Raw genomic sequence first — 8881 nt, forward strand, 5'->3', positions numbered from 1 at the left:
TTTAATTTTATTGTAAAGTTACAGTTACATGAGTAAGATAATGAGTACATTTCTTGTTGAACATTGTTACCTCCTCCTTTGTTTTTCTTCTACTATCCCTTCCCTTCTAATAATAATTTTCTTTAAGTTCTGTCAGAAAATAAAACTTATTTTCTATTAGGTTACATAAGAACTTCAGAATCAAAAAATACTGAATCCAGAAATTATCTTAGAGGGTAATCCAGTCTCTACTTTTATAAAAGGTTTTAAAAACACAAAGAAGTTAACTGACCTGGCTGTTATTTGACACACTCAGGATTGGAATCTGACCATCAAATTCCAGTTAGGTATACTTTTCACCATCATGTGGTTTTTTCAAAGTACTTTTAGACTGGAAATCATTAATGTGATTGAGGTTTTTTCCTCTTGAATAAATAAATTATTTTAAATTATTGAGATTTTTGTTTAAAGTCTATAAACTAATTTCCTGCATTAAACATAAAAAGAGTTGGGACCAGAAGTACATGCTTATACTTCCTGCTATGTGGAAAGCTAAGCCTGAAGAATTGGAAGTTTGAAGTAAGATAGTGAGACTCCCACCTGCCCCTGTTCCCTTCCTTCCCCTCTCAGCCCCCAAAGAAACACAGAAACATCAAAATTCTGCTTTAATTGTATGGAACAGTTAATCATTTGTCATGGAAAATATAGTCAATTCTTCAAGATACTTAGAAAAGGATCTACTTTAAATATTATTTTGACATATTTTAAAATCCTATACTTCAGGGTAAAGGTATAACACCAATAGAACAACTGTGCAGCAAACATGAAGTCCTGAGTTCAAACTCCAGTACCACAAAATAATTAATTAATTAAAAATATTACCCTTGATATTTGCAGCTACTCAACAGAATATTGCTGTAGACTCAGCCATCAAAAGGATCCTTTAAAAATAAAATTTAGGGGGGCTGGGTAGGTGGCTCAGTGGTAGAGTGCTTGCCTCAGATGCCCTGGGTTCTATTTCTCAGCACCACACATAAACAGAAAAGGCCAGAAGAGGAACTGTGGCTCAAGTGTTTGAGCACTAGCCTTGAGCTGAAGAGCTCAGGGGCAGTGCACAAGCCTAGAGTTCAAGCCCTACAACTGACAAATAAAAAATAAAAATAAAGGGGCTGGGAAGGTGGCTCAAGTGGTAGAGCACTAGCCTTGAGCTGAAGAGCTGAGGGACAGCACCCAGGCCCAGAGTTCAGGCCCCATGACCGGACCCAAAAAAAAACAAAAATAAAAATAAAATGTAGGGACTAGGAATGTGGCTTAGGAGCAGAATACTTGCCTAGCATGCATGAAGTACTGGGTTCCAGTCCTCAGGACTACATAAAGAGAAAAAGCCACAAGTGGTAGAGCGCTAGCCTTGAGTACAAAGAGGCTCAGAAACAGAGACCAGACCCTGAGTTCAAGCCCCAAGACTGGCACCAAAAAAAAAATTATCTGTAGGCAGGCACAACGGTTCATGTCAAACACAGTAGAAGCAGGAGTACCTCAAGTTCCAGGTCAGCCCTAGAAGCTAAGACCAAGACCCTATCTCATCTAGGCATGGGGTACCAGTGGCTCATATCTATAATCCTAGCTACTTGGAAGGCTGAGATCTGAGGATGACAGTTTGAAGTCAGCCCAGGCAGAAAAGTCCAAGAGACTCTTATCTCTAATAAACCTGAAAAAAAAGATCTGGATTAAAGGTGTAGCTCAAATGGTAGACAGCTTGCCAAGTAAGTACTAGGTTCTGGGTTTAATCCACAATATCAGAAAAGGAAGAGAAAAAAAAAAAGCAAAAAGAGTTTGGTATGTCTTCCTTATACAAAAAGACACTGAAACTGATCACTGTATTAGTGATTAATAATTAGTAATTAATAACCAGTATTTTGCAAAGTACCCTAATTGCCTTAGGGCAACTGATAAATACCAAGCACAAACTTAACAAAAAATATGCTGAAAGGATATATAAAATATATGATATAAACAATAAATACCTCAGGAAAGCAGAGAAAGTTAAACATAACAGAGGCTCCAAAATTACAGAATAGGTAAAATTAAGATAGTTGAAGCATGAGATAGAAATAAAATTTTGACCAATAGTATAGATCAGAGTATGGGGAGTTTAAATATCAAGATGACAAACAAAAGTTTCCATGTTCATTGTAGTAATAAAAGTAGTATTTTTTGAGATTTCACTTCTAAACCTAAATTGCCATGATTTTACAGGGTTTTTGTTGCAGGATTTTTTTTCTTTAGGCAGGGGTGGTTGTGGGGGAGAATTGTTGGTATTGGGGCTTGAACTTAGAGCCTAGCACTTTCATTTGGCTTTTTACCTCAAGACTGCAGCTCTACTGCTTGAGTCACAATTCCACTACCAGCTTTTTGCTGATTAATTTGAGATAAGAGTCTCAAGGAACTTTTCTGCCTAGGCTGACTTCGAACTTAGATCTCAGCCTCCTGAGGATCTAGGATTACAGGCATGAGCCACTAGTACCCAACTATAATTTTATTGTTATATATTATTTTATTGTTTTATTTATTTTATATACTGGTCCTGGAGCTCAAACCCAGGGCTTGTGCATTGTCCTTGGACTTTTTGCTCAAGGATGGCCTCTACCAATTTGAGCCACAGATGTATTTCCAGCTTTTTGATACTTAATTGGAGATAAGAGTCTCAAGACTTTCCTGCCTCAGATCCTCATATCTCAGCCTCCTGAATAGCTAGGATTACAGGCATGCACCACCAACACCTAGCTATGATTTTAATTTTTGACCCTACTGAGAAACATTTGTCTATTCAATATTTATTGAATTTCTCAAGTTTTATAAAACAAGAACTCTTACATTGGGTGCTGGTGGCTCACACCTGTAATCCTATCTACTCAAAAGGCTAAGATCAGCAGAGGCACAGGGAGAACAGAGTGCTATGGTCAGAGCTGGAGGGTGAGGCTGGCGAGCAAGAGGATGGGAGTCTGAATGCCAGAATGGACGACTATTTTGCTACAGCATTTGTAAGCTTGTGTGCTTAGCTTCATTTCTACCATGTACATGGCAGCCTCTACTGGCACAGATTTCTGGTATAAATATTGCATTCCAGTTCAAGAAAATTACAGTGATTTGAGTAAACACATCTGGGAAGATTTCAGTGTTGATGGTACAGATGAGAAGACTTACAACGATGCGCTTTTCCAGTGTAATGGTACAGTGGGATTATGGAGACGGTGTATCACCAAACCCAAAAACACACACTGGTAAGCAACACCAGAAGGCACAGAGTCATTTTATGTGGTTACAAAATGCATGAGTTTCACACTAACGGAGCAGTTCATGCTGAAGTACGTAGATCCTGGGAACAATAATAGTGGAATTGATCTACTTTGGACCTATCTTTGGCATTGCTAGTTCCTTTTACCTTTTGTAAGCCTAGGGTTTGATGGCTTTGGGGCATTGATCAGACTCTGTGCTTGTATCTGCCAAAGCTTATATCTCACCACTGCTACTGGAACTCTTCACCTCCTTGCAGGTCTGTGTACACTGGGCTCAGTAAGTTGTTATGTTGCTGGAATTGAACTATTCCATCATAAATTGCAACTGCCTAGGACAGTAACTGGTGATTTTGGATAGTCTTCTGCCTAGCTTGTCTCTCAGCAACCTTACAGCTCATGGCTTCTGCTTTTTTTTTTTCCTGTCAGTCATGGGGCTTGAACTCTGGGCCTAGGCGCTGTCCCTCAGCTCTTCAGCTCAAGGTGAGTGCTCTACCACTTGAGCCACAGCACCACTTCCAGTCTTCTGATGGTTTATTGGAGATAAGAGTTTCACAGACTTTCCTGCCTGGACAGGCTTTGAACCAGGATCCTCAGATCTCAGCCTCCTGAGTAGCTAGGATTATAGGCATGAGCCACTGGCGCCCGGAGGCTTCTGCTTGTTCATATGGGCTAATCACACCAACCAGAAAGAGTTCACCCTAATAAAAGCATATCATGTGGCATGAAAGAGAAGCCACTTGCTTTATAAATAATTGCCATGATATTTTTTAATATTGATATTTTCCCCTTGCTTTCCTCTTCGTTTTAATTTTTATTTTCTGTGAATGTACCATTTTATCCTAAAAATCCACTTGTCTATGCACCACTAAAGACTTAATACCCCCATGACCGGCCAAAGAAAATTGGGGGCTGGGAAGATGGCTCAGTGGTAGAGTGCTTTGCCTTGTATGCATGAGGACCTAGGTTCAATTCTTCAGCACCACATAAGCAGAAAAAGCCGGAAGTGGCTCTGTGGCTCACATGATAGAGTGCTAGCCTTGAGCTGAAGAGCTGAGGGGCAGCGCCCAGGCCCAGAGTTCAGGCCCCACAACCAACCAAAAAAATAATAATAATAATAAGACAATACCACTAAAATTTATCTGATTTACTCTTGAAGTGTTCTGTATTTCAGTGAAACTAGGTTCAAAGTCTAGATAGACATTGCTAGAAATGATAAAAATTTCTGAAAGAAAACTATTGGAAATTGACCCAGAACAAGGGCTCATGAGCGTTAAATTTTCCAGTAAGTAGATGACCATATATGTTCAGCTAGGAACACTAATTTTGGGAGACCTCTTATCATTGTCAACATTTCATGTTCACTTTACTGTTATAGTTAGTGAGTCAGTAAGCAGTATTACTACCATTTTCAAAGACTTAAGTTCCATAAAATGGGAAAATTGTTTAAGATCCTTTTTCTTAAACTTTGGCATGTGACTTTATCTGAGATGAAATATGGCATCTGTTACATTGTTTTCTGTCCACAAGAAGTGAAAAATATTTATTAAAAATTAATTTTCTAACTGTAAAAATTCCAACACCTCCAGACAAACAAGTTAATTTGGTTACAGTATATTACTTTTTTCCTTACTCAGTAAGGATTTTCAATACTACCAAACCATTTTCAATTTTTGCTCTTCCTTCTCTACACACCAGGCTTATTAAAAGTGTGCTATCTCTTAAATATTACATTAGGAACACACAGTAAATCCTCCACCTATTTCTCTTTATTCCAGCTAAGTACCATAAAGAAGGTTCTAACGTAATGACACTCCAGAGCTGGGAATCCTACCACAAAATCTAAAGCTCTGGTTGTCCATTAGACTTCAACTCTAGTCTTAATTTCTTTCTTGTGGTGAATGATGTGCCTTTCCTTGCCTAAGTTCCTTCCTGATGTGTATCGACATTATTTTATGTCTTCTAATGTAGTCATTTTTATAAATATGCCTAATAACATTGAACATTAAAAATCTTATTTATGGCAAGCACAGTGGCTCATGCCTGTAATACTAGCTACTCAGGAGGCTGAGATCTGAGGATCGTGGTTCAGAGCCAGCCTGGGCAGGAAAGTCTATGAGACTCTTATCTTCAATTAACCACCAGAAGACTGGTGGTGCTGTAGCTCAAGTGGTAGAGTGCTCACATTGAGCTGAAGAACTCAGGGACAGAACCAAAGCCCAGAGTTCAAGCCCCATGCCAGACAAAAAAAAAATTATTTAATTGTTCCATTACTGTAGCATTTGACAGGTATAAAATATGTAACTTAGTAATTTCTTACCATATCCTAAATCTGTCCTAAAAAAAAATAAAAAAGAAAAAAAAAAAAAAAGGTTAAGATCTAAGGATCATAGTTCAAAGCCAGCAGAAGCAGGAAAGTCCATGAGACTCTTATCCCCAATTAAGTACCAAAAAGATGGAAATGGAGCTGTGGCTCAAAGTGGTAGATCACTAGCCTTGAACACAAAAGCTCAAAAACAATGCCCAGACCCTTAGTTGGAGCTCCAGGACCAGCTCTCTCTTCTCTCTCATACACACACACACACACACACACAACTCTTACACACACACACACACAACTCTTACTCAGCTTAAACCAAGATAAATCCTGAGGCAATTTCTGAGGGACAAGGAGTAAGAATCTAGATACCTCCAGAATCCAATTATTTAAAAGAATTTACCAGGGAAGCCCCTAAGAATCAAATAACTTGGGATGGGAATGTGGCTTAGTGGTAGAATGCTTACCTACCATGCATGAAGCCCTGGGTTCAATTCCTCAGTACCACATAAACAGAAAAGTCAGAAGTGGTGCTATGACTCAAGAAGTAGAGTACTATCCATGAGCAAAAGAAGCTCAGGGACAGTGGCCAGGCCCTGAGCTCAAGCCCACATATTTGCACCACCAAAAAAAAAAAAAAAGGAATCAAATAACTTAAATATGTGATGTTGTTCATATAACCTTTCAAAATACTTTGTGCTTCAATAAATACCAGTTAAAATGAAATCACAAGAAAAAAATAAAAGAAGTCACAAGGAATTAGGGCACTTGGCAGAGCACTAGTCATTATTTATGGACAGTAAGATAGTTGCTGAAGCCTCAGGTTATTTGATCCAAATCTTTAACAGTCAAATTGCCTTTAGCCATTTCCTCAAGCCAACTATCTCAAAATCTTAACTGTACTTTCCCTGAGGAAAGGACTTCAAGTCCCTTCAAAGATTGACTATCAGAAATATTTGCATATAACTCCCTCCTCCTCCATTCTCTCCCTCCCTCTTCCTCAGGTCTTTCTCACTTTTCTCCTTCCTCTCTTCCACTCCCTGTTTCTAGAGTTCCTGAGTTCAAGTGATCCTGCCACCTCAGCTTCCCCTGGTAGCTGGCATTACAGGTTTGCACTCCTAGCCAGCCTCCTGGCTTTTCTGCCCAAGATTAAAAAAAAAAAAAAAAGGTGTAGTGTTTTTATCTATCCATGGATTTAACACAACTTTAACAACGTTTAGATGGCAGCACCTACACTCAAATGTGTAATAAGTACATTGTCTAATGTAGGAGTTCAGTGGTCACTGAAAAACCGAAAGGTTCTATCTCTCCCATATGTCAGAATAAGGGCTCATGTTCATTTTCTTTCTCCCCTCCTTTTCTCTTTGATACTATAAAAATAATTGCCACCTAAGACAGCTGCCAGACCCAAACACAATAACCACACTTGTTCACGGGCTTACCACTTAGCAGGTGCAGTCATTAAGTACCATCTTTCCCAACCTCAGAAACAGAAAGGACTCGCCTCGTTCGTCTCTTAAGGGAAACCGATACTTCGATTTAGCAAGGAACTTTCTCCTAAGTATCAGGGGATGCTAGCATAACAGATCCGGCAGAAGCGCGGGGTGCACCGGCCTACCTTTGCTAGGGGAGGAGGGCAGCAGCCTGGCACTGGTGGGCACGCCCTTCTCCCGACGGGGCATTTCCCTCGCCCGGCGTGCAGCCTAGACCACGCTGTACCCCGCCCAGATCTCGGTCCAGCACTACCCCTCCGGGTCCTTCCAAGAGTCCATTTCCCCTCCTCTATCCGGAAGAAAGCTTGGGCACCTTGAAGCGAGTGGAAAGGAGGGGACCCCGGGCTCCATGTGGACCTGGGAGCGTCCCCCCCGCTTCCCCTGCTGTATGGCCCCAGTCAAGCTCCCTGCCCTAGCAGGCAAAGACCTTAAGCATTATCGCAGGACCCGCGTCGGCACCCCGCCCCCACCCCGCGGTACTAATCCTCATCCACCTCCGGGCCACCGGCCTTACCTTGCAGGGTCTCAGCGCGCGAGGCCCCGACCGCTGAATGCAGAACGCGCACAAACCTGTCTCTCCGGCCTCAGGCCCACGGCTTTGCTTGGTCCCTCAGCCCACAGCGCGTGCCCGCCTCTTGGCTGCCATGGCGACAACTCCCGCCCTCCAGCTGCCTCTAATTGGTCAAGTTCCGGATCGCGGAGGGTGCCTATTGGCGGGATGGAGATGAGGCCGAGCCGGCGACCCGGGAGGCGGGAGGTGTGGAACCCATACCCGGAGGAGCTCGCTGGAGGCTGAGCCAAGGGGGACGTGGCGCTCAGCGACGTTGTCGCAAGCAAGCCTCGCCTCTTCCTTCTCTAGCTTTTCTGGAGGAGCCTGTGGAGCCGGACTTGGGCTGGTGAGGTGTGCCCCGGGATACAGACAGAACCCCAGGGATCTCCTCCCTCTTGTTCACGGGCCTGGGCCTGCAGCGCCCACAGGGGTTGGAGAAGAACTGTCAGGCCTTTTTGCATCAACAGGCCTCCCGGGGGTGGGGGGGGCCCCAAACCATCGCTGGCGAGAATCTCTTTCTATTGGTGAACCGCACCTAGACTCTAGGTATCTGAACCCTGAGTCACTGTGGCTGGATTGCATTTCCCCACATCTCACACTCCATTCGCCCAAAGGTCTTTCTCTTCATTCCCTCCCAAAGCCTCATTTTAAAGACAGGGAAACTGAGGTTCAAAGGTGTATGTGGATGGGGAATTAGAAAAGCTTTAGGAGGGCTGGGGATATGGCTTAGTGGTAGAGTGTTTGCCTAGCAAGCATGAAGCCCTGGGTTCAATTCCTCAGTACCACATAAACAGAAAAGGCCACAAGTGGTGCCATGGCTCCGGTGATAGAGTGTTAGCCTTAAGCAAAAGAGGATCAGGGACAGTGACCAGGCCCTGAGTTCAAGACCCAGGACTGGCAAAAAGATAAAATTAAAAAAAAAAAAAAGACAATTTTTGGAGCCTCCAAGTTTGTTTAGAAGCTTGAGTGCCAATTATTAGCAACTTTCTGAGCCTTCATTTTCTCACCTGAAAATAGATCTTATATTCATTTTAGGTTGCTAATGATTAGATAACAACAAAGGAAGTACAGAACTTTTTGCTTTGTATGTTCCTGCAGTATACACAGGGGACACAGGACAGACACCCCCCACACACTCCGTAACAAAATTCACCAATGCTCAAGCCCCTTGTATAAAAAGGGACAGTATTTACATATAACCTATCCGTCTGCCCATATATTTAAATACTCTCAAAATTACATATATCAA

The 8881-nt window shown here is 42.1% G+C and overlaps 1 protein-coding gene and 1 pseudogene across 2 annotated transcripts in view; one reads left to right on the forward strand and one right to left on the reverse strand.

Annotated features, from left to right (window-relative positions):
- Nucleotides 1–7703, reverse strand: part of Nucb2 (nucleobindin 2) — a 50472-nt gene extending 42769 nt beyond the window's left edge. For both annotated transcript variants that reach the window (XM_013034159.1, XM_013034158.1), the window contains exon 1: nucleotides 7597–7703. The gene's annotated coding sequence lies outside the window, so the exon portion shown is untranslated. The remainder of the gene's footprint in view (nucleotides 1–7596) is intronic.
- On the forward strand, nucleotides 2921–4000 carry LOC105999200 (annotated as a pseudogene).
- Nucleotides 7704–8881: the final 1178 nt, after the last annotated feature.

Source organism: Dipodomys ordii, unplaced genomic scaffold (genome assembly GCF_000151885.1).
Source record: "Dipodomys ordii isolate 6190 unplaced genomic scaffold, Dord_2.0 Scaffold183, whole genome shotgun sequence".
In the NCBI taxonomy this organism is placed as follows: Eukaryota; Metazoa; Chordata; class Mammalia; order Rodentia; family Heteromyidae; genus Dipodomys; species Dipodomys ordii.